We start from the raw sequence: 26,361 nt of genomic DNA, 5'->3' as shown, positions 1-26,361 counted from the left end.
CTGGATTTGGGCAAAAAGAAGCATTCATACTTTGCAGGTGATGCAACGCAGTAATTGGTTTTCTTTTGGCAAAATTCATATTGAAGGCTTCATAGATCATCATAACATGGCATATTTGTTTAAGACAGGATGTGATGGTGCCATGCAGCCTTTGTGGTAAACCACCGTATACATTTATGGAGATCTAAAATATATAGTACTCAGATACCATTGGTGGTGAGTGTGATATATCATAAAAATGGAGGTAAATAGTAAAATGCACATGCTATGCTGTGCATAGAGTTGAATCTGTGTTTGTACAGTGTCTAGTACAAAAAGGTGCTGCTGTTCCATGACTGTGGCTCACAGGTCCTACTGCAATACAAATAAATAATAATTGAATCAACATTGATCTAGGAATCTTTGAGACCCAACGTGAACCATAGGAACTCAGATGGATATGCCCAGTTGCAGTTCCTTTTCAGTTCCATTTGGAAGTGAATCTTAATCTGGGATGTACAGTAAGCAAAATGTCACTTTTGATAATCTTCCCTTTTTCCCATCTACCAGGGGCTGGGTTGCCAGATCAGTCTGTTCCAGCGTGCCTATCCAATGCTTGTTCCATTTTCACTCCATTCTCCCATGCACAGTCTAAGCACTGTTTTCTTGGCCTCCTCTTGTTCCCCACCCACAAACTCTAGTCTCAAATCCTTCCTGTCATCCATCCTTGGTATGTGCCTGTACCATCTCAGCCTCATCTCTTGCAGCTTCTGCTGATAACACAGACCTTGCTCTCACTCCTGATGATGTGTTTCCACATGTGATCCAGCAATGTCACACCTCTCACAGCCCTTAAACATCTCATTTCAATGGCTTCAGGTCTTCTCAAGTACCTCTCTCTCTTGTCTCGCTCACGTCTCTGATCAGTACAGAAGAGCTGGTCTTACCATGGTTTTATACAGCTGTCCCTAAATAGTCTGAGCATCCATTTATCATAAATCACTCCACTTATCTTGTGCAGAGTTCCCCATGCTCAGCAACCTTGTTTGCAGTTCTCTGTCAATATCTACATTTGCTGCTAACCAGCCCCCATAATACTTAGGCACTTGCCCTCTATGTTGATATTATCTGGCTTGGTTCTGTATGAGTCATACATATGAATGCAGTCTTTTCTTTACTCATTTTGGGGCCATAGTTTTAATTCCCTGTTCCAGGCATCAATCACCTGGACTAAATCTTCCTCTCTGTCAGCCATTAGGACAATATCATCTGCATAGATCAACTTGGTACTACCTCCCATTTGGATTTGCTTACTTCTGATGTCCATCACTATTATGAATAGTAATGGACTAAGTGCTGATGTCTGGTAAAGCGCAACCTTCACCTCAAAACTCTGTTACACTGAAGGGCATCCACACTTTTTTGTCATGGAATTGTCACACAACACCATCTGGACAAGGTCCTCTGCTATGCCATAGAATTGTAGCAGATGCAGAGGCAGAGGCACCAGCAGTTGCCTAGGTAACTTGACATTTCTCTCAGCTGCTTTTCTACCAACTGTCTTGTGATGAAAATACCACCTGTTGTCCCTTTTGCTTTTCTAAAATCAAACTGCTCCTTCCCTAAAAATGGGCTCCACATATTGGTGAATCACTTCTGATATCATTTTTTAAAGATGTTAGACATTCCTCTTTTAAAATAAATCATGGGTAGAAGAAGCCTTCTCTTTATTCTGTTTTTAAATTCAGTGGTGGTGTTGGCCAAGACATCTCAATGCAACCCCTTAAAAAAACAGGGCCTTGTCTTAGTGGACTGAATGGGGTTTTCCCGTCATATCCAAACACTGTGTACAAACTAAGCACTGAGATGTCAAGAACAACTAGTTTCATTTGAAGATACAATGAGGTTTGCAGGTGACTATTTCCACACAGTCCAGAGCAGTGTGGACTGAACAAAAGCATGGGTGTGGAAAAAGTCAAGCCTGAAAGCTTTATGGTACTTTGTGTTGGGATCCCAGATGTGTGATGAGTAGATTTTGCTTTGGGTTGCATCCTTTCCTTTCGCTGGCCACAAAAATCTGAGTTTATTCTAAACAATGCAGGTGAAACAAGACATGAGTATGTGATAATCAAGTGGAAACATGTTTATGCTAATCTAACAGTAGCACATTTTGATCACCAGGCAGGGCTTATCATTTGGTATCCATGGCATGTGCTTTGCTGTCAAGTCAGCAAAAGCTGCAAGAGAGGCAGACAGATGGTGCAGTTAGCCCCAACATAGGAGGTATGTTTTTTGTAGAAACCTTATTGGTTGTCCTGGGAATTAATGATATCCGGAAGTGAGAGTTGTCACAATTTAAGGCATTGATGATAGGAGAGGATGAAGAGCACAGGTAGTCATTAGAAATGGCTCCTCTAGAGTCTAAGGGAAAGTGAGAGGACGCCGCTCCTCTTTTCCTTATCCTGAAAATACAATGTATATACAGTCTCATGGGTGTTACTACACAGTTTTGGTTACATTGTTGAAGAATTTACCAAAACTTCATCATCCTATCTACTCGCAATTGTTTCAATTTCTGGAATAATAGTATGTGATCATGTAATGAATGACTATATCATAATGCATATGCACAAGGGGGACTGAATTAAAGTTGCACATGCAACCTTAACTCTGGAATTTCCTAACTTTGAGTGCTTGACTTTGCAACCCTAATGTTCTTTGAACGTAGCTTGTTATTTATATATAATATAAAACTTTATATATGTGGTAGTTGGGGGAGGTGTGTATACTTACTGCTTTTATGTACATATAGTGTAGAGTAAAACTTGTACAAGAGACCACTCTTATTAGGCAACACCTTCTCTTAATTGACTCCTCCAAAATATCTCCAGATATGAACTGTTACCTGGAATAATAACTGCACACTGTGCCTTTTCATTTGGAGTTTGAATATTTCTTCTCTTAAAAGAGCATCTATTCCTAACTCCATTCCTTGGAGTCATGAAATTTTCCTACTGATCCCAGAACTTGATCATTTTCCTGTTACCTGATAGCCTTAAAGACCTCAAACTGTTGTAGTCTTTTAGTTGTGAATACATTAATAATATTATCAAGTAGTGTGTGAAAGAGTGTTTTGGGAGGAAAACCGTACTACTCCTTTAAAGGACAGACTGGAGCCTGCCACCTGGGGATAATAAAGGAGATGCGGTCCCTGCCCTGTTGCTGATCCATGTAAAGAGGAACAGGAAGTGGTGCCATACAGAGAAGGGAGCAGAAGCTGGGCAGTTGCACGTCCAGGCGCTGGGAGACAAGCCTAACTTGACTCAGGAACTTGGGTGTGGACTGTAAGTTTGGGAGCCCTGATCCAGGCTCCTGATGAATTGTTCATTGTAATGATTCCTGACCTGAAACCTTATTTTTTTTAAAAGGAACATGGCATTTTGTTTATGTGTGCCAACTTCTCCTTGCCCATGGGCTGTTAAATATTAAATTAAATTAAATAGCTGCTCCACGTGGGGAAATTAAGGTGGGCCACATCTGCATTGCTGATCTAGCCCACAAGGGGGCATATGGGGACTGCCCACATCTTTACACCGTGCTTTATTTAAAGCATTGGTAGTGTGCTCAGCATTGCACTCGCTGCAGTTTCTATCCCAGAGAGCTGGCAATCTCAGTAGGCTGACGGGTTGCACTGAGAGGCTGAGAAGAAAATACTGTCATATTGCCTCTCCTCTTCTGCAAATGCTGGGTGAGTGAATCAAAGCATGAATCACAGTGGCTACCTGCAGCTTTCGTACAGCTGTCTAGGGGCAAGCTGCAGAGAGTAAAGAGCTGAACACTGGGAACTGGGTGACTCAGGGGATTAGTAATAAGAAAAAGTGTTTAATCTGTCATTAGTTCTGATCTCACCCATCTGAGTAATGATCAAAAGTTGTTACCACCTGATGACTGTTCAGTGCTGTGTGTGAGAAGAGTTGATGGGCTCACTGACATTACTAGGGGAGACACTTCCCTGTTAAAAATAAACAAAAAATACAATGAAATCCCCACAAGAATTGACAGTCTCAGAAGAGAGACAAAGGCCTGACACCTCATTCAGTTTAGGTGATCCCTTGAGAGTAGCGTAGGGTTGCATTATATGTGAATGGAAATTCCTGTATCCGTCTATTCTTGTTGCCAGATTACCCTTTCCTGGGATAAAATGGCCATGTGGGAAAAAAGCCAATGGTCCATCCCCCAGGTCCTTGATGTCTTGGTTTCTGCTGAATGCCATGTCCATAATGATATGGCAGTTCCTCTCTTCCCCTCCCCCTCACTACACCTGCAGGTGAAGACCCTCTGTATCATCACCAGATTCTGTAGGCCTAATTATGTCCTTGATAACATCTGTGCAATCTCATTGTTTTTAGGTTAGGCCCTGTATTACAACTGCGGCCTTCTGTGTATAGGTATGACTGGTTGGATCATAGTAAACGATGTTGTTGATGCACTGGAAATAATGGAATCCAGCCTGCTTAGCTGCGCTGGCTCTGCACGCGTAGTCAGAGTAATATGCAGATGGAGCTAGTCTGAGTAAGAAGTGGCATTTTTTACATTACCACTTTTCAAACCAGGACTTTTTGAAGATGGTGGTTGGTGAATATTCTGGAGAAACTGTCTATTCCCAACAGAACAGCTGTCCTTAAGGTGATGGAGTCATTTTCCCTTCCATGCAAGTTATTTGATCACCTCCTTAGAAAATCCCCAGTTGGGATTCAAATGTTCATGATTTCTCCAGAGTTAATACGTTTCAATGCTGGGTTCCGCCTCGTGTTGCTTTCTGCATGCTCCATATTTTTGGTGTATAGACGAGAATAGCTTTATCAACTGGATTCTTACGATTGGGGCACATTGTCTGCTACAGGGTACTGAGAAGAATACTTGATGACCTATGAGAGAATCTAAGAGCATTGTAGCCACTACCATTTCAAATAATAATGCAGATACTTCAATCTGCTCAAACTTCCAACTCATATTGCCTTTTTGGTTTGTCTTGGCCTGAATATAGGGATTGAACAGTAAATAAAGACAGGGAGGTGCATTAAATGGTATTTAAAACTTTACATGATTCTTATTATTTTATTGAAATCAGCTTAGTGCCCACATTACAATCCTGAGGCTCAGCATGTCCCTGTGACAAGTCTTACTTGGCTGTGATTAATGGTAGCTGGATGCTGCTTTTATTAAATGCAAAACTGTTTCCAGTATCTTTAGCATCGAGAGAGGATGCAGCCCTCAAATTCAGGTTTTTAAGCAGTGCGTGTATTAATATTGGTCCTTTCATTATAAGAACTAAAATCTTTCCAGGGTCAAACATCTAAAAATATATAAATACATCTTATTTATAGATAGTCATTTTCCTCCAAAAATACTTTTTTTTTCTTTATGATTACCTTACAACCCAGTTGGTATTCCCATCTGGAGAAATGGGAGAAAATATAATAATGGAAATCTGAGGGAATTTTGCAAAATTGTAATAGAGACTTAAAAGTGACTTAATAAGTCATATTTAAAAGTAATCTATGTGGAAAACAGTCACTGTATCTGTCAGGTCTCTTAAACCAGGAGATATGAAAAGCTTATTTTCAGAGGCATTTGCAGCAGAGGTGGGGCTAAAAGTTGTACGCTGATGGGCAAGAACATTTTAAAAATTGCTGTCTTATCATGAGATGGGAGATTATAGGGGATGTCCAGTCTGATTTGCTGTTAGTCTATGGTTTGAATCAGAGTTTCCTCTCCTTTCCAAATACTGAATGGGGACTTCCAGCTCAGCATGTTCCCAAGAAAATAGCTGCAGGTTTTGCTGATCATAGATAAGAATTTGTTAAAGTAACTTTTCTTAACATATTGTTTTGTCATGAAAATACATTTTACCCCTCTTTCTTGGGAAAACTCTAAGTCCCTATGTCCAGTAGAAGTAAAGGGACTGATGCTGAGAGCTTCTGAAAGGAGTTCAGAGAACCAAAGCTCTGTTAGGGCCAAAATCTTCTGTGATTTACAACCCTTATTACTTTGACACTGATTCTCCTGATACTGGATATAGGTAAATCCCAATGAAGCCACATTTTTTAAAATTTTTAATTATTCTTAATTCCAACCAGAAACTAGTGGCTGCTTAGCAGAGCTTAAGAACTACACTTTGGCTAGATCTATGCCTGTACATTAATGTCAGTTAGAGGTGTGATTCTTTACGGTTTTTTTGGAGAACTCGCTGTATCACAGTGGTTCTCAAACTTTTGTACTGGTGACCCCTTTCACACAGCAAGCTTCTGAGTACGACTCCCCCCCTTATAAATTAACACCATTATAAATGCTGGAGGCAAAGTGGGGTTTGGGGTGGAGGCTGACAGCTCGCGACCCCCCCTGTAATAACATCACGACCCTGAGGGGTCCCAACCCCCAGTTTGAGAACCACAAGGTGGGCTTGCTGGAATAACTACACTAGAAAATACTTTCTAGCGTAGCCAAGACCTTGGAAGAAACTAAGAATGTGGCCTCCATGAGAACCAGGTACTGAAGCAGACGTATGTTCCAAAGTTCTAGGAAAAAGGTATTTCTCAGCCATCACCTTGATACCTCATGATGTTTACTCTGCTTAATATTTTTGCTGGATGACAATATACGGCAACATTTGCTTCCCTCAGGTGACCTCACGATGAGTAACGTTAGCTCGGCAGCCCCACCAATGGCTCAGTGCTGATCTTAAACAACCCTGTATCACACCAATGCAGCAACAAACTCAAAATTTTCACTGTTTTTCATTGGTGTAGTAACTGGCATGAGTTAGACCAGGAAATAAATCACTTAATAATTTGGTTGGATCAACAAAAATTATCTTTACATTTGGAAGGAAAATTCCAGTGTTTATTTATTAGTTGACTAAGGAAGAATGTACAGAGTTGTGGTCTATCAATGGACAAAGGACACTTAAAGCAGACACCTACCCAAACTAAAACCCCAGATCCACACACCTCTGAACTTTGTGGAAATTTGAAATCTGAAATAAGACCTGGATATGAAGACAGTAGTCTTGTAAGCACTTACATACATACTTGCAGGATCTGGGCCTACTCTTGCAAATGGTTTCTTTCTTTATAATGGGCTGAGCCAATGGGATTTCCTTGTAATGGGCTGAGCCAATTTGCTGCAAAGCTTAGGCTATTAAAGACATAGATCCAGATCAGAATTTTGTGGCTTGACTCCACCTCTTCCCTTAGCAAGAGGATGTCTTATCACTTCCTCAATAGAGTGATCACAGAAACAACTTTTCATTAGTTGCTCTGAGTTTGAACCAGAAAATTCTGATTGGATCCAAAAGAACAAAAAGATGCTTGTGAGTAATAGATTTTTAAAATGTGATGTATAAAAATTACAAGCCAATTTATTTTCTTACTGATGCCTGTTTATCTGTGGAATGTAGCATTTCAGCTGTATTTATTGATAGTAATTCAGGTTGTGCAGTGGGTTAGGAATCAGACTGTGAAGCCAGCATCATATTCAGTTTTGCAGCTGCAAAACACTTAATCCTTCTGTGACTCTGTTTCCCCTCCCATAAAATGAGGGTAAAGTTTACCCACCTTTCTGAAGCACATTGGACTCTCGGATTAAAAATGCTGTGCTAACTAATTATTATTGGTTTTGGTGAGACAAGAATTGCAAAGAAATAACTATAGAAACATTTAAAACTTCTACTTCATGTTAAACTCCAAAACCTGCACTTTGCAATAAAAATTAAAAGCAAACCCATAAAAGCTACGGTTAAGTCAGTCTGGCATGTAAATATTGTACAATAGGGTTTATGATTACCATGGACAAAAGCTGTGACAGATATGGCAATTTTCTGCAATGTTCTGGACAAACCTTATTGAATTAAGTTAAACCTTATTGAATTAAGCTTTTGTATTATTCTGGGCCAGGATTTGTATGTAATTCCAAGGAGGAAGGCAATCAGAGCCTCCTAGGAACTAAGAACAGCAGGGAGTGATCAAACAAATTCACTTAGGTTGTAACATTGTCTGGCTATGCCAAAAGAAGGACATGAGACATTTGACATGGGTTTAATCAGTCTGGCAGATAACAGTGTACAGTGCAGGTAACCCCATGTTTACTCCATAATTACCCAGGGGTCTTTTACCAGCTCCCCCTCTTTTTCCATCCATGTCCCTCTGGCAAATCCATTGTTGGGACCTTACCATACCTGGGGTGAGGGGCTTCCACCAGCTCCTCCTATTTTTCCTTCCCAGTCTCTCCAGCAAATCCATTGCTGGGACCTTACCATCCACCCCTACCTCATAGGAGGGTTAAGGTGGGCTATAAGAGTGGGGGGTTGGCTCCCTGCAGTACCAATCATAGGAGTCCCCAACCACCCCCCATTCGTTCCTTTAATGAACACCTCTTTTTAAGTCCTTTTCCAAGCCATTTATCCAGTCACTGTATACCTTTCCTATGGAGTACCTGCGCTGGTCATCCTCCACAAGGAGGTGCCAGCAATTAGTTTGGCTGCCTCCTCCCCACGCCCAGTCGGGTTCCCAGACATCTTCTAATGCCATCTTCTATATCAGTTAAAAACATGACATAAGTTGGACAGCTGAACCCAATGCTCCTGAAACAACTCTGCTGCCCCATATACTATGCCAGGATGTGAAATTACTGTCCATCCTATGGTCCCAAGGATTTTGGCCACCTCCCTGTTCACATACCTCCTTGCCTTGTCCACCCTAGGTGGGGGTTCACGACTCCCTGGCCAGACCCTGCACTGAAGCATGTCTGACAAAATCTTGTTAACTCATGGAAAAAGTTAAACTGTCAGCACCAAGTCCCTCCTTGCCCTGAGCATTAGTTCCACCCCTTTAAGCATTCCCAAATCGTTTTCCCCAAGATGCACCACAATTATATCTGGGGGCCGCTGATGGGCCAGCACAGCATATAGCATTGGTATTAGTTGATCCCATAACATGCCTCTCCTTGCATGCCAACTGAATATCACATCATCACAAAAGCCCAGTTCCAAACCCTTGGGCAACCTGGGCACATGCCTATGGGCCCAAAAGATAATACTGTGCCCGCAGAGCCACACCACTGTCTTCATGGCTGGTCGTCCAGTATCTGTAATGAGATTACGACAAAATAATGCTGATTTACCGCCTGAGGTCTTACATACATTTGGTACCTATCCGAATGCCAATGCCTGATTGCCTCTGCTCCCATCCCTAGCTATGCTGCTGCCATTGCTACCCCGATTCTGAATGAGTGGGAACCAAATTCATGGGCTGGCAGCCCCAACCTCATCAGCCCCCATCTCAACACGGTAACAAATTGATATGTTGTGAGGGGACTCCTGTCACCATGCATAAAAAGGGGGCCTTTCCCCCTTGGCCATATAACGCTGTAGGCCTTCAAAACCCAAACTGGGCAGACCCCAGGTTCACCACCTTGATAGAGAATCACAGATTCACCCCAGCCAACTTGATCTGTCTTTGACCTTTGAAAGTGTAATATCACTGAATGCTCATGCCATTATATATCCTGCAGTTGCAAAGCCCTTCCCATAGAGTCCCTACCGGACCCAGGTACTGGCTCACTGTTCCTGAAAGCACCAACAAATGTTGTCAAGAATGCAGCCCTGAACAAGGCCACCTCCTGTCCTTTATGACATATGTTGCCGAGGATCTGCACAAGATCCCTAAGTTTGTAAACTTTGAAGGGATGATGGGAATCTACCCTGGGGCCACTGGTACTCGACCACCCAGCCCCAAAACCTTCAAATTAAAAAACTACTGCAAGGATCAGGATAACCATTTAGTCTACTGATGAATGTAATGGCAAAAAGGTGATCTGAGATTGTGGAGGATGCCAATTGATGGTTTTCCAATGACAGCATGTGCTGCAGCACCTGTTCCTTTGTAATGGCCCATATTGCTGACCAGCCTTCCTGATCCTGAAATTGCATGAAATCATTAAAACTTCTCTCATAGCCCTGCCATGTTCTTGGAGCAAATGATCTCCACACCACACTGACAACCATTCTACGCCACGGCTCCATAGCTCTAATGGCATCTGCATGGGTTCCTGGCTGGCTCCTGGTGCCAACTCCAGAAATCTGTGGACCTAAAAATGAGACAAGGCATGTGCTATGCCACTGTCAACCCCAGAGGGGTTATGAAACAGTGTAATTCCCTGGAGCCTTTCCGGGGCCAAGAAAAATCACCCCCCTGAGAGCTGCAAGTTTCAGTGCTGTAAAGCATCAGTGCACCAGCACTATTCCCCTCAAGGGGGTAGGTTTTTTACAGCACTAGGAGCGGTCTCTCCCAGCGCTGGTGCTGCAACTACAAAGCCATGTTAAAGTGCTGCTGTGCTTCACATTGCTAGTGAAGACATACCCTTAGATTTGCTGCCTTTATCCTGGGACTGAAGTGGGGGGAAGGGCTCCCCGCCCTACTCCCTGATCATCACCCTGCTTTGCTTCCATGTGAAGCCGAGTAGAGCTGAACACTGGAGCCCTCCTACCTCAGCCTTGGTCAGTGTCAAAAGGAAGGCTCCTGGCCCTGTGCTGCTCCTTTTCAAACCCTGAATTCCCAGGGAATGAGTCAGTGACCACTCTGCCCCTTTTGCAGCAGTTTTCATCTCCCCCCATAAAGCACTGGTCCCTTCACTCGGCCAGACCAGCAAAATAACCCCAACCCTGATAAAAAGTGCAGGGCGGTCACCTGCAGACAGGTACCACCCCTTGGAGAGGCTTGCGTATACTGCTTCATACTGGATTGTCCAGATACTAACAGACAAAGAAAGGACTTTTGGATAAATAGCCTGAGTTTAAACTGAGTCAGGACCTACTTTCTGATCCAGCAAATGGACAGGATCTTCTGTCCAAGAGAGGCCCCAATCCTTCCTCGGAAGAATTGGAGGGGCTTGACCTATTCCTGAGGGGAGGGGAGCAAAAGCTGTATGAACTTGTAACTACAGGGAACATCTCTTTCCGCTTTGAAGGACTGTTCATTGGCCCGAGCCCTTGCTGGAGTTGCAGTGGTCTATGGTAAGCTTATTAGCATGCATATTGGTTCTTTTGTTCTTTTTAATATGTTTTCTCTGTAATGCTTCTACCTTAAGAATTACTGTGCTTGCTTAGTTAGAGCTGTGGTAACTTATATCGGCAGGCAATTGCACTCTTTATAGCTGCGGAGGAGAAGGCAAAGCAGGTCTGCTTAGACAGTCTGACTTGCTAGGGAATTCACAGTGTAGGCAAGGAACTGTGCAGCCCGGAAAAACCTCAGTTAGGAAGGAGAGAGGGACATGTCTCTGTGCAAGAGAGACAGTTGGGAAGATGGAAGCCTGGGAATGGGTGCCTTTGCTGGGGGGAAGAGGAATACAGATACAGTTGGCCAGAACTATGACAATAGCTACATCAATGAGCAGATTATTAATGATATAAAAAGCTGTTGTTCATGACTGAAGAGTGCACACATATAATAATGACTCTGGCAATTGATTTGTTCAAACTCATTAGCAAATACAAATTATAATGAGTTTCCTGATTTTAAAAGTGTATAAGGGAGTGTTATTAGAATCCCAAAGTAATGGTTGGTTTGCAGAAATTATCACCCTTGACAAGACACTGCACTTGGGAGGCTGAAGAGGGAAGCACTATTGATGTAAGGGAAACATATAACCAATGAAATATAAACAATGTTGATAATTCTCAGGCACCTGTAATTTTAAGTGATTGTTTCTAATAGAAAGGAGTGCAAAGAATAGCTGTTTGACTCCATCTGTGCCCTTGATGCTTCCATGGCAACGGGGCTGTTTGTTTAAATAGCATGGCAGTTTACTGGCAGAACAATTCAGAACTGCAGAACAGGGGTATTATTTGAGGAGGCAGGTTTGCCACTGTATTTGTCATCCCTAACTTGGCACTTGACCCTGAGAGGAGCTAGACATTCACTGCTTACACAGAGACCAGAGGGGAGCAAGTATGTGTTGAGGGGCAATGGATTCCCAGGACCAGACCCTTAGTGAGTGTGAATAGTGGATTTGTTAGAATATGTAATCCATTCCAGAATTGGTATTGAGTAAATGTACATGCTGTGGGTTTTCAGAAACTGTCCCACAAACCTACATCCAGTTACAGACAAAAGGAAAAAAGCCCAGCATAGAGTTCTGAATGAGTTTTCCTGGGAGAAAAAAGTAACTGGAAAAAATCTTCCATTCCAAGAAATATGCATATATTGCTTTAAATCAGAAGCTCGTAGTAGTAATGTTGGCACCGTTTTTGTTTTTAAAGTGTATTTTTGTATGACTACATCACAATCCTAAAATTGCCACAAAAGTGCCCAGGTTTTCATTTTCAAAATATGGTCCCAAAATTTATGATTCTTTCTTAGACAGAAATTAATAGGGTTAATTATAGGTAAAGATCCATGTAAAACCACATGTAGGTATACAGATACAAACAGTTATTTCATGCAATATAGGATATGCACAAGTACTTGAATATAGAATTATTCTACACAAGTACATATATGCAGGTATCTGGTACTAAAGTAACATAATAAGAACATAAGAACGGCCATACTGGGTCAGACCAAAGGTCCCTCTAGCCCAATATCCTGTCTTCCAACAGTGGCCAATGCCAGGTGCCTCAGAGGGAATGAACAGAACAGGTAATCATCAAGTGATCCATTCCCTGTCACCCATTCCCAGTTTCTGGCAAACTGAGGCTAGGGATACCATCCTTGCTCATCCTGGCTAATAGCCATAGATGGACCTATTCTCCATGAATTTTGAACCCTGTTATAGTCTTGGCCTTCACAACATCCTCTGGCAAGTTGTTCCACAGGTTGACTGAGCATTGTGTGAAAAAATACTTCCTTTTCTTTGTTTTAGACCTGCTGCCTGTTAATTTAATTGGTGACCCCTAGTTCTTGTGTTATGAGAAGAAGTAAATAACACTTCCTTATTTACTTTCTCCACACCAGTCATGATTTTATAGACCTCTATCACATCACCCCATAGTCATCTGTTTTCCAAGCTGAAAAGTCCCAGTTTTATTAATCTCTCCTCGTAAGGCAACCATTCCACACCCCTAATAATTTTTGTTGCCCTTTTCTGAACCTTTTCCAATTCTAATATATCATTTTTGAGATGGGGCAACCACATCTGTACGCTGTGTTCAAGATGTGGGCGTACCATGTAATTATTGTCATACCATGGATTTATTCATGGAACATTCTGATATACTCAAAACCATCAATATCTGGTGCAGACATTTCAGTACACACCTGTGGTAGGTACATGCATATTTGGTGCAGAATTGTTACAGGTGCAAGTTTATTCAGTACGTCAATAAGGGAGGAGAGCCCTCTATCTAGATATAATTTAGGGCAATGTTGGTTGCTTGAGATGATTGTTCTCTTTCTTGTATTTTACATATTACCTTACAAGTCGCTCATGGGATGTAGTCTGGTGTTCATTCCAAGTGTTCTTGGGACAGTTAAATCCAACCTATGATCTCTGCCATTGACTCACTGTGTGACCTTGTTCAAGTTACCTAGCACAATGTGGCCCTATCATGGTAAGGGATTCTAGGCACTACTGAAATATAAATAATATTACTTAATCTCTCAGGGCCTCAGTTTCCCCATCTTTAAAATTCAGATTTTTTTAACATTTACTTACCATTGTAAAATTATTTGAGATCTTTGCATGGTAAGTGCAAAGAGGTGGCAATGTTTTACACAGATACTGATCTATCACTTTTAAAGTCACAGAGAAAACACCTAGCCATCAAGATCATAAGGGTGATCGTAGCACTCCCTGATGAATATGTCCCTCAAGACTCAATGAAGTTAGGCTAGTAGTGTTTAAAAGATGTCCTTCAGTATCACTTTCAACTATTGGGAAAAGGATTCATGATCCTCACACCAGCACCAGAAATGTTCTGACTCCCCTCTGCAACAGGACAGCCAGAAACAAATGAAAAGAACTGCATTGTTACTGGAGCCAAAAGTGCTTCACACATTATCAAACACCATGGATGCGGGAGCACTATGTCATGATGAATGCCACAAGCAACACTAGGATTCTTGATTCATTTGGGGAGGTCTGATAAGTGTGTCATTGAGTCATTGCTCTCTGGTGACATGTTTAGAGTCTAATGGCTTCTCCACAGGACCCCACAGTTTGGACTATGGGGGTATAAGTTGAAATACACACAGGGGTTCTGAGGTATAACTGTGCCATGTAGACCCTGCAAGCACAAACTTAAAGGTACCTTGTTCACATTAACGTAATCCTGTTTAACTAGGTACCTTTTAGTTAGCATCACAGGGTCTATGTGGGTCTGTGACAGCACAGTGTAGTACACTAATGTGCATTGCAGCTTACACCCTGTACTCCAGACTGGATGGCTGTGTAGACATGCCCAGAAGGTTGTTCCTTGGGCAACGCTTATGACATCTGATTGCAGTTGCTCTGTTTGAGACACAGGATATGTCCTGAGGAGTTATTGTCACTCACACTTTGTTTTAATAGAGACTTTTGTATTTTCTGGTACCAAAACTCTTGTGCCAGGGATTTGGGTTTGTTAGCCTGTTTGGAGATGTGGTTAGTGTGGGCCTATTTAATGAGATTGTCCAGTCCATATCATGATGAATCATTTGGTTTTAACTCTGTTGTGTAACCAGATGCATCAATGAGGCACAAAGTCTGTTTATATTGATAAGAGGATATTTATGTTGACAAGTGAAATTAAAAAGCAATGTTTGAGCTCACCAGCTGAAACACAGATTCTTGTATCAGGAATGCAGATAGCTATTGAATGAATATAAACATGTACAGGAGAAGGGCAAACCTGAAATAGGATTCAAATGTTTAACCATGAGGGTAATTAGCCATTGGAACTGATTACCAATGGGCATGATGCATTCTCCATCACTTTGAGTCCTTATATCAATATTAGATATCTCTAAATAATATGCTCTAATTCAATACTGGTTGTTGGATTAGATTTAGGAACCACTGGGTGAGTTATTTGGCCTGTTTTCTGCAGCAAGTCAGATTAGATGATTGAAATAGTCCCTGCTGGCTTCAGATGGATGACTGAAAATCTTACCTGAGCCAAATCCACAATATCAGACCCAACTGGGAAGGAGAGGAGGATTTGGAATCTTTTCTATAGCCCTGCTAGTGTATGGTTATTTGTTGACTTTTGGGAGACCTATTTTGGTCTGATGGGATAATACAGTCATTGCGGCTTGATTCTGAGTGGTGCTCAGCATCTGCAAATCCCATTTGAAATCAGCAGGAAATGCAGGTGTTTGGGTACAGGCCCTTAGTGGCAGGGTAATGTATACTGTTATGGATTTCTTCTAGATTAAACTTGCCAGCTCTCATACATGATGCCAGGTGTGTGCTAGATATTTGGTGTGAACAAAACTCTGCTGAGAGTCAATTGGCTCAGTTCATTCAGACTACACTAATTAGTGTGCCTGTTATGCAGGCTGGTTGAGAGTAGCTCTAACCCAGTTGCAATAGAGTAGAATGGCCGCTGACTCCACATCTTTCTCTATTTTGAAGCCAAAATTGCTTGTTAATTTCGGCATCAGATAAAATAAAATTTTCACACTCCTGAATTTTAGGCATTCCCTTCAGGTTTTTTTTAAGGGAATGATAATGGACATTAGCAGGAGATTGTGCCTGAATTCTAACCAGCTTGGAAATTCTGAATCTCAGAGTGAGACAATTCTCATTAGTTGTAGCAAATATTAACCTGTTTTAGAAATACTGAACCTCTTTTAGAACTGGAGAGGGTTTCTCTTTTGTACCAGTCTGCAGCTCGTTATAGAGTAGCATTTCTGTGCTGAAGGCAATGGACCTACTCATTCAACAGTTACCCATCTCCAAAAGCACATCACTGGGTTTTTAAAAAGTATCTTACAGGAAATATCACTTCACAATACAACAGCAGGTCATGGAATGCCGCTGAATTTCCATACAGTCCAGGATTTTGGCATTGGGATTTTTGGATTCTTGGACCAAGCTTGTCTCCAGTTGTCTGGTTTAACTTGATCATTTTAATGGTTGTTCTGAGGTGGCTAGCTTTTATGAGGCAGGTGTCTAAATAGCCAAGTAAGGATTAATCAGTGATTAGTCAAATGATTAGACTAAGTAGGGTGACCATATTTCCCAAAGACAAAATGAGACATCATGTGGGTCTGGGCCAAGCCACTCGCCCAACCCCTGCCCCCCATCCCTTGCACATGGGGCTGGCCCATGCCCTGCCCCGTCCCTGCCCCCTCTCCTCCCTCCATGCACGGGGTTGGCATTGCTGCTTGTCCAAGTCCTGCCTGCCTCCCACCCCACTCCCCCCACAGCTGGTGTCACTTCTCGCCCGAACCCTCCCTCCCCTCCGTGTGGCTGGCACTGCTGTTCACCAGAGCCCTGTTTCCCACCCCACCTCTCAGGGCTGGCATTGCCACTTGCCTCTCCGACCCCCCCTCATGTTCCTCTGTGCCCCACTAGGGGGTGCATTTCTCCTGTTTGCTCTTGCCAAGTGATGGCAAGAAAATGGGACAAATGCCCACTTTTGCCAAAAAAAAAGTCAGGACAGTAGGGACAGGGCTTAAAAAAGGGACTGTCCCAGGCAAAACGGGATGTATGGTCACCCTAAGCCTAAGCAAGGCCCTAACTGCCATTGAATTAGGAAATTGTATCAGGGGGTCTTTTGAGCACTGTAACTTCTGCCACCCCTGTGTTTCCCTATCCCCAACACCAGAACTGCAGTATAAGCAGTGATATAACACAAATGCATAACTGAGGGAGGAAAATCTGCGGGAAGATGCCACGCTGAGTACTCACTGTTTTTCTATTGTCTCTCTCCCCATTCATCCTGACAGTTTTAGGCTTCCTATTTCTCTGCACTATTTCTTATCCAATTTTCCTACAGTAGTGAGCTCTCTTTTTCACCAGTCATTGGACACTCTAATATCCTCCTCCATCTTGCTATATCACATTACTATAGTGCCAAGCACCCTTCTCTTTCTCTCATCCATACATTACTGCAGCACTGATCACTTTCAATTTTCTCCCCTAATCACTATTCCAAGCAGCCCTCCAAGCTCCACTTTTTCTTTTCCCCTATTATTGGCACTGCAAAAAAAGTAAAGTGTGTTCAGATTTGAATGTAGAAGAGCAACTCTCTGGATTTAAGTTATCACAAATTAAATTTTAAGTAATAACTCTCCAACTGTGGCCCAGCACCACTATTAGGTAGATCTCTGTTCCTAGGAGAAACAATAATATGAGAGCATGTTTCAAACTGTCATATTAAATGGTGTGGTGTTTGCATATCTGTTTCTAAAATGTAAAGTACAGTTTTTATACCCTGAGAAGTGATGGTAAAAAATTCCATGTCTATAGTCTCTCAGTGATGCAGATCTAATGTCCTCAGTTTACAGGTGAAAAGTGAAACTATTTTATTTTTGTTTTATTTGTTTTTGTTTTGTTTTTCTTTGTTTATTTTGTTTTATTCTGGTTTGTGCATCTTCACCAGAAATAAAGGAATTTAATTGACATTTCTAACGATGCAGAAGAAAACCCAGCTCACTTTTTCTTAGCTGTGTTGTTTCTACAGAGCTAACAGGAATAAGCAGTAGGTAAACTTAACATCTGTTGACTTGAATGACAGCATTATTTTGAACATACACAGATAGTAGATCTGTTAAGGAAATCTACTGTTCCATAGGAACTGTTCATCAGAACCATACTTTGAGGACCTTGCTTCTAATTTTTGGTATTTAATTAGGTCATTCCTCTTTTTAATTTTTATGTGTTTTGGAGGAATTTTTTTGGCCCCTAACAACTAAAGAACAGTGCAGTTCCAGGGTTCAAAATGTTGGAGATACTGTAGGGAAAATAAATCAACAGGCGTCAGAAAAGATTATGTGTAGTCCCTGTAATCACTGCTTTAAATCTGTATGTGACATTTTAAGAAGTATTTTGTTATTGAAGATCTTAGCAGCCAAATAAATGGGGAGATTAATGCCCAAACACAGAAACAGAGACACAGAATGTTAACGTTATCTAATATTAGATTTGGTTGGATGCTCCAAAACAGTATTTGTGAACATTAATTGAATTTTGAATGGCACTTTGATTGGAACATGCTCATGCCACTTGTTCACTACTGATAAACATTCACACAAATGGGGTTTGTTAACACACATTTGGGGAATAGTTGTGAGAGCAAAAGTACTTGTTATTCATTATTATCTATTTTTTACTATTTGTTCTCTTGCTTAAGAAGTTTGTCATCTGATTGGGAAGCAGAAGTCATGCCATATGACTTAGCATGTGACTGGTAATCCATGTATATCTGTGAGCAGCTCAAGGACGGTATATACGTTGTAATTTGTTTACATAAATTGTTGAAATAACTTATTTACAAATAAGTCTGTTTGTGAACAATTTGTTAACAGGAAATAAGAGGACCCAGGTTTATAATGAATATAATTATGAATATTATAATGAATATTATTCACAGGCCACTGTGTATTCCATGCCTTGCCAGCCACATAATTTGTTATGGACTTTCACCCCATGCTTCAGAATCTGAGGCTTTTTTGTTTCAAAAGAATGTTTCAAGCCCTTATGGTTGCAGACAGAGCCTTGAAAATATAAACTGAGTCTGCAGACAGCCTTAAACAATGGCTCAGAGGAGCATGAACTGCTCCACTCCTTACAGATCGGGTGCCATGGGCTCAGTAATTCCCTGGCTACAGAATATTGTCATTTTCCAAGTTGCAAAATTCAGCATTTCTGTCACAGATTTTGCCATTTTGCTACAGTCATGTGCCCAAAATTTTTTCTTTTTTGTCTCCCTTGAGAGCCAGGAGCTGCCTGCAGCTGCCTTTGGTTCCCCTGAGTTCCTCACAAAGGGGAGTTAACTGGGGTAAGTGCGTGTTCCCTGCACTGTTTCATGGGGCCAGGCAGCAGGGGATCAAGGAGTCAGAACTGGAGACCAGCTTCCAGGGAAGGCAGGAGAACAGTGCAGCAGTTGAGGATTCCGCCTGGGAATTCTCATAGCTAACCCTCTGAAGCTGGCTACCAGTTCACCTTTCCATAGCACACATGGGGGAAAATAAGACTGACTCTGCCAGGTTACAGGGGTGCAACATTGTGGGAGCCAAGGACTGGAACCAAGCAGCCTGGACAACATAGAGGAAACCCCTCCCCTGCCCTTCTTCCCCCAAAATCACTGTAAAATAATCAACACATTTTAGAAGGAGTATTTTGAGCTACAAACTGTAGCTGTGTCTGTGGGGAATGGTGCTGAGACTGTGGGGTATTTATTATTATAGAATAAGTTAATGTTATAGGCCTAGATCTTGCTGGGCATGAGAAAACTCACATATAGCTTGAATTGAGTGCAATATTAAACTATAAACAAGGGCGGGACAAGCTGTGTGCTGGAGATGGTGCTTTGGGGCTAGTTGAGATAAGTGGGAACACCTTCAGCTGAGGAGCTTGAAATGTAGACAAGGACAGGACATAAGCAACTGGTCCTTTCATGATCCATAAGATGTCCAAACCAATTAGATTCAAGCAGTATAGATGTAAGTAGCTAGGAAAATGTATATCAACTGTGTAGTGTGCATGTGATATGATTTGCACTTGTGATATCACCCAATACTTAAACCCAGTGCATCTAGGCCTGGCCAGCATGGGCATAGAGCTGTTACATGCCCGATAAAGTAACCTGAGTGATGAGCTGCAGTCAACTGAGTTTCTGTATCCCAGAGAACTGGATGAAGTGTTCACCCAGAACTGGACGAGGTGTTCTGGGTAAGCTGAGTGGAAAAGGTGTTGGAGGGAATCCCAACAAATGTTGCTATAGAACTTAGGAGTTGCTACCACAGAATTTGGTCTCATTGTGTCATGGAGAACACAAGGGTCCTATTTATTTGCAATAAATAATTCAACCAGTTCTGCCCTTCTCTGAATTATCTACCTCATAATGGTGAAAAGCAGTTCATGAAGGTTCAGTAAAGTATTAATTTAATTTACTTGCTTTGCTCTACATCTGCTTATCATTGGGTCACAGAAGGGTTGTCTCTGGCCTGCACAACTGCATGTCTATCTTCCAGATGCAAACACCACAGCTGCATGTGCAACTCAGGTATTTGCACACATGGCCACTTACACCTCAAACTGACCACATGTGCATGCAAATACCCCATTTGTGCATATAATTGTGGTGAAGCGCATGGAATTTAGCCACATACAATGGGATGCACTTAGCTTTGTTGTCCATCTTTCAAACTTGGGTCCTAAACATTTAAAGGAATTGTAGAAAACAATGACAAAATGTTATATAATTTTCAGAAGAGACAATTAGGTTTTATTTTTCACTCTTTAGAGCAAAATACTCCCATAGTTTGAACATGTAGCACTACCTTTGATGTTAGTGCCCATGTGCTTGTCTGATGCCACGATTTTTCCCCTTAAATTTTTTATGATCAAATGTGAATTAACTAAGAATAAAATCTCAGTCTGTCATAGAGGTTTTTTTTTGTTTGTTTGTTTTTAAGACAGACAGCCTTTTAGGAGTGGCACAAAGAGATGGAGCAGTGCTGAAGATTTGGCTGTAGAGAGCCCAAATGAGGAAATAAACAGACTTCATTTCAGTCAGCTTGCAATATGTTGTGCAAGAAAGTGCAATGGTCAGTCAGTTCGGTTTAACACTCAGCTACAAACTGGTTAGCAACATTATTGAGTAAAATGCATCACGTAGGAGAGCAAAACTAGTGGCAGGAAAAATATTCAGGATATATAAGTGGACACCAGAATATGTCTCCAGTAAAAACTTTCATTGTCTGTGGGTATCAAACCTTAGTGTCGTATCTGTTGGCTATTTGTGACCCCTTCACTATGCTTTATGGAAAGGTAAAATAAATATGTAAATAAACAAATTTAAATCAGAATCCTGGCTATCACAGAACTTCCTTAAAGTGAAGAAAATATTTTTTGCAAGATTCACTTTTTTTTTTTGAGAAATGTTTGGCACTGTGACAAAGCCAGACCGGACAGCTCTAGGATGGTGAAGGAAGGCAGGTATGTCACCCATAGAATGGTAAAGGCGCTTTTCCTCCTGAGCTGAAAAGAGGTTACCTCAGGTCAACTAGGGGGAACACCTGAATCCAATTAAGGGCTACTGTGACCTTTAAACACCCTCCCCTCATTTCTGGTGAGAGCGGGAAGACAGACAAGCTGTAGCAAGGCTAGTGGCAGCAGGGAGAAAAGATTTTCTGCTGCTCTCCTCCCTACAGGGGAATCAACCAAGCCAACTAGCTGTTTGGGGAAGGACTGGCACCCCAGAGCCACCATAATAAGGCAACACCCCAGAGAGGGGACAGGGAAAGGCATTTCCTTCCTGTGTTATGATAATTTGTTTATTTGGTTTGGCTGAAGAGTGCTCCTGGTGCCTATCCTGAGGCCGACCTTGTAAAATAGTTAAAAATAAAACCCGAGTGAGGAACAAAAAATCTGGAGTGGAACTAATTTACTCCAGGCCCCCACCACCAGAGGGGCAAACGCTAAGCCCAACAAGACAAAGGACGTGGCTTGCCACAAGCTCCTTCATGATTACTTGAACCCAACAGACCATGTTTTCATTATTTAAATATATTTTATGCTGGTGAAAAAACAGTGTGGTGATATCTGAGTGCTGTGCTGAACAGAGTGGAGTTTCCTGATTCTGTACCCTCCCCGTCCTTCCGTTCCTTTGGCAGTCCCCAAAGCCTGTTCATAGAATCATAGAATATCAGGGTTGGAAGGGACCTCAGGAGGTCATCTAGTCCAACCACCTGCTCAAAGCAGGACCGATCCCCAATTAAATCATCCCAGCCAGGGCTTTGTCAAGCCTGACCTTAAAAACTTCTAAGGAAGGAGATTCCACCACCTCCCTAGGTAACGCATTCCAGTGTTTCACCACCCTCCTAGTGAAAATTTTTTTCCTAATATCCAACCTAAATCTCCCCCACTGCAACTTGAGACCATTACTCCTTGTTCTGTCATCAGCTACCACTGAGAACAGTCTAGAGCCATCCTCTTTGGACCCCCCTTTCAGGTAGTTGAAACCAGCTATCAAATCCCCCCCTCGTTCTTCTCTTCCGTAGACTAAACATCCCCAGTTCCCTCAGCCTCTCCTCATAAGTCATGTGTTCCAGTCCCCTAATCATTTTTGTTGCCCTCCGCTGGACTCTTTCCAATTTTTCCACATCCTTCTTGTAGTGTGGGGCTCAAAACTGGACACAGTACTCCAGATGAGGCCTCACCAGTGTCGAATAGAGGGGGACGATCACGTCCCTCGATCTGCTGGCAATGCCCCTACTTATACATCCCAAAATGCCATTGGCCTTCTTGGCACCAAGGGCACACTGTTGACTCATATCCAGCTTCTCGTCCACTGTAACCCCTAGGTTCTTTTCTGCAGAACTGCTGCCGAGCCATTCGGTCCTTAGTCTGTAGCAGTGCATTGGATTCTTCCGTCCTAAGTGCAGGACTCTGCACTTGTCCTTGTTGAACCTCATCAGATTTCTTTTGGCTCAATCCTCCAATTTGTCTAGGTCTCTCTGTATCCTATCCCTACCCTCCAGCGTATCTACCTCTCCTCCCAGTTTAGTGTCATCTGCAAACTTGCTGAGGGTGCAATCCAGCCATCCTCCAGATCATTAATGAAGATATTGAACAAAACTGGCCCCAGGACCGACCCTTGGGGCACTCCACTTGATACTGGCTGCCAACTAGACATGGAGCCACTGATCACTACCCGTTGAGCCCAACAATCTAGCCAGCTTTCTATCCACCTTATAATCCATTCATCCAGCCCATACTTCTTTAACTTGCTGGCAAGAATACTGTGGGAGACCGTGTCAAAAGCTTTGCTAAAGTCAAGGAACAACACGTCCACCGCTTTCCCTTCATCCACAGAACCAGTTATCTCGTCATAGAAGGCAATTAGATTAGTCAGGCATGACTTGCCCTTGGTGAATCCATGCTGACTGTTCCTGATCACTTTCCTCTCCTCTAAGTGCTTCAGAATTGATTCCTTGAGGACCTGCTCCATGATTTTTTCAGGGACTGAGGTGAGGCTGACTGGCCTGTAGTTCCCAGGATCCTCCTTCTTCCCCTTTTTAAAGATGGGCACTACATTAGCCTTTTTCCAGTCATCCGGGACTTCCCCCGATCACCATGAGTTTTCAAAGATAATGGCCAATGGCTCTGCAATCACATCCGCCAACTCCTTTAGCACTCTCGGATGCAATGCATCCGGCCCCATGGACTTGTGCACGTCCAGCTTTTATAAATAGTCCCAAACCACTTCTTTCTCCACAGAGGGCTTGTCACCTCCTCCCCATGCTGTGCTGCCCAGTGCAGTAGTCTGGGAGCTGACCTTGTTCGTGAAGACAGAGGCAAAAAAAGCATTGAGTACATTAGCTTTTTTCCACATCCTCTGTCACTAGGTTGCCTCCCTCATTCAGTAAGGGGCCCACATTTTCCTTGACTTTCTTCTTGTTGGGTTGGTAGAATGACCCTGTCATCCATGATCTGCCTCCAGCCAATAGTCTCGGGTTAGGGTGGAATTACAGTTTATTGGAGGCCAAATGCATCACTGGCTGAAAGGAGAGCATTGGTGGAGGGGATGATGGTGGGAGAGGAGAGATTTTCATAGAAATGTGCAGTAATTGTGGATAGTAAAGACAAATTTTTCCCTTGGTTCTTGTGAATTGGCAAAAAATATTTTTACAGCACTCTTGTCATCTAGTGTTAAACTCAGAGTGTGGGCCCTGTGCCAGGAACCCTCTTTTAGCCTTCCCTACCAGTGACAAGAAGCCCAACCTGACACTCCGCACAGCTGCCAAAGTTCTCCTGCTGTCTGAGTGACAAGTGCTCTCACCTTTCTCAGCTGCCAGAGCCTTCCAGCATTTTTGGCTCCTGAGAACCAAGCACACAGCAAATGGCACCGAACAATAGCAGTCAGCTCTGCTTCTGCGAGATCCCTGTTACAATAAGCAAAGAGGCAATGTAAGGAAACAGCTATCCACTCAGGCTAGCCTACAGATAAGAGTGTAGAAGAAGGGTTGCCTGTGTGAATCACGGAAGTGTTCTCCATCATAGGGAATGAATCATCAAACAGGTTACAGGGGTTAGCAGTAAGCCATGACCCCTAACTCCACAATATGGTTATCTGACACAAGCAGAGATTGTGGCAGTACTTCACTATGTAGGGAAGCTCTGCCAGTTATAAATCAGCTGCTGCCACCACCTGCTGAACACCTCATTTCAGAGCACAGCATGAAAGCCTGATGTTGCTCCCTGGGAAACAGACTTGCTCTGTGCCACACCACTAGGAAAAGATTGTTTAATATTGATTATTACAGATCAAAGCCAAGGAACATGTATCAGATATGTGAGACCTGCTAACTATTACGAGCAGAGTCAATCACGGACAAAGTGCCCCAGACTCAACTAGTTCAAAGCAGAGTACCAGTCAGGGTGCATCTGGAAAGCCAAAGTTCAAATAAAAGACCTTGTCAACAGGATCCAGACCCAACTGACAAGTACAGTGTCCGCTGAGGCCAAGTGACTGGGATGGCCTGGCTGATGATTTCATTCCCACATGGAGAGGAGAAAACGAGCACTTGATTGCTGCTTTGAGAAGTTTTAAGTTTCCATTCTTTACTTGCTATTCCTACAGTATACTGTTGTTTCTGGGATGCAACACATAACAGAAGGAATTTGGCCTTGCCTTTGCCTCTGTTTTCGAAGATCATGCCCACTCTGTTCAGACACACGAGGAACCCTATGCACATTGCTTTCTACCATCCCTCTCCCCAGCTATGTTCTTGGTGGCTAAATCGGAGTTCAGTGTTCTTGCTCTCATTTCTGTCTTTTGTGGGTATAACGTGTACTATACTCTTGATATGATTATATGGCCTTCATTGACATTTAGGGCTTTCATTGTTCATCTCAATTGTTCCCCTTTATAAACACTGACCCTGAGAGGTGCTGAGCACCTGCAGTTCTCAATGAAATGAGTGGAATTGTGGGTGTTCAGCAATCACTCAGTATAAGACTCTGAGAAACTATTTTCTTTGTAATCTGTTATTTGTCTTCACTTTGTCCTTTCTAAAAACAGAGTCCAGTTGATTTAATAGGGGCTCAAGAGACACTTTTGCCTTGAAATGTTTGTTAATCGCTTTCAAATATTGTTGCCTGCTGCAATAATAATAATGTCTCAGTGAAGCGTACATGCAAATTATTAGATTCATTTATTAACTTTTCAATGTAGTAAATGCACGTATCAGCAGCTCTTGGCACTGATACAATGTATACAATTGAAACAAAACTAAAATGGCATAATGTCCTCCTGAAATCCTACCTCATCATCCCATGTGTGCATTCTGGGGTATTTTCAATTTATGTAGATAATAGTTGGGCTGTCTTTAGGTGAAACAAAAGAGGGTAAAATCTAGGTGACCTAAATTTATCATAAACCTTTTTTTTTTAAAGGACAAATTTTCCAACTGAATTCTTGTTATCATAATCAATGAAGAAGCTTTTGAATTGAAAATAAAACCAATACCCCCCTTCCAGAGTTCACTAAATTTAGGAGACTCAGTAGTACACTATCGAGTCATAGTGTAGTATATAATTCTTTTAAAACTAAACATGACACACAATAATTTGATGCATTCCTGGAGAATTGATAATGAATCTTCAGTGCGCTTTAACATTTCACTGGTATTTCAGAGGCTTTCATCTGATGAGGGGGGAAAAAAGAATGTCTTGATACATCAAATACAGACACACTGGGTCAAATTCCGTTCTCAGATACACCCATCCAACCTCAGTGAATTCAAATACAAACCTCCTGGGTTTACATTACCAAAATTTTGTTAATTGACAATAAATAAATTCTGCAATATTGTGTTACTCAAGATCATTTCATTTGCTTTTATCTTCTAATCTGATGATATAGCAAGATGTATCTATCATACAATACTATTGTATGTTCACAACAAATGCTTAGGTTGCTAATCAGGAATGTTGAAGTATTGACTAATGTATGAACAAATATGGTATTCAGTGAGAGATGACTTAGAGTGAAATCTCTTTCTAGAGATAGGCATTTATGGTATGTGCCTTGAAAGAAGATACATAGATTTGGGAGAGGACCCATTGTTATTTTTTGTTATCCATATGCATTATCTTTCTTTTTATGAATACATTTTAAATGTTGTGAAAGCACACATAGGACAGGAAGGATAGATCAGTCATTTTGCTACT

General features: G+C 42.1%; 1 protein-coding gene and 1 long non-coding RNA gene across 17 annotated transcripts in view; both read left to right on the top strand.

The window, feature by feature from the left end:
- RGS7 (regulator of G protein signaling 7) overlaps nucleotides 1-26,361 on the top strand; it is a 429,184-nt gene that overhangs the window by 225,941 nt on the left and 176,882 nt on the right. The gene's annotated exons all lie outside the window — the stretch shown is intronic.
- LOC140909285 (uncharacterized) overlaps nucleotides 3,618-26,361 on the top strand; it is a 35,205-nt gene continuing 12,461 nt past the window's right edge. Inside the window, exon 1 of the long non-coding RNA XR_012158165.1 lies at nucleotides 3,618-3,727. This is a non-coding gene — a long non-coding RNA (uncharacterized LOC140909285). The remainder of the gene's footprint in view (nucleotides 3,728-26,361) is intronic.

This window comes from Lepidochelys kempii, chromosome 3 (assembly GCF_965140285.1).
Source record: "Lepidochelys kempii isolate rLepKem1 chromosome 3, rLepKem1.hap1, whole genome shotgun sequence".
Taxonomy (NCBI): Eukaryota; Metazoa; Chordata; order Testudines; family Cheloniidae; genus Lepidochelys; species Lepidochelys kempii.
The sequence above is the reverse complement of the archived record's forward strand: the minus strand, read 5'-3'. Positions and strand labels throughout refer to the sequence as shown.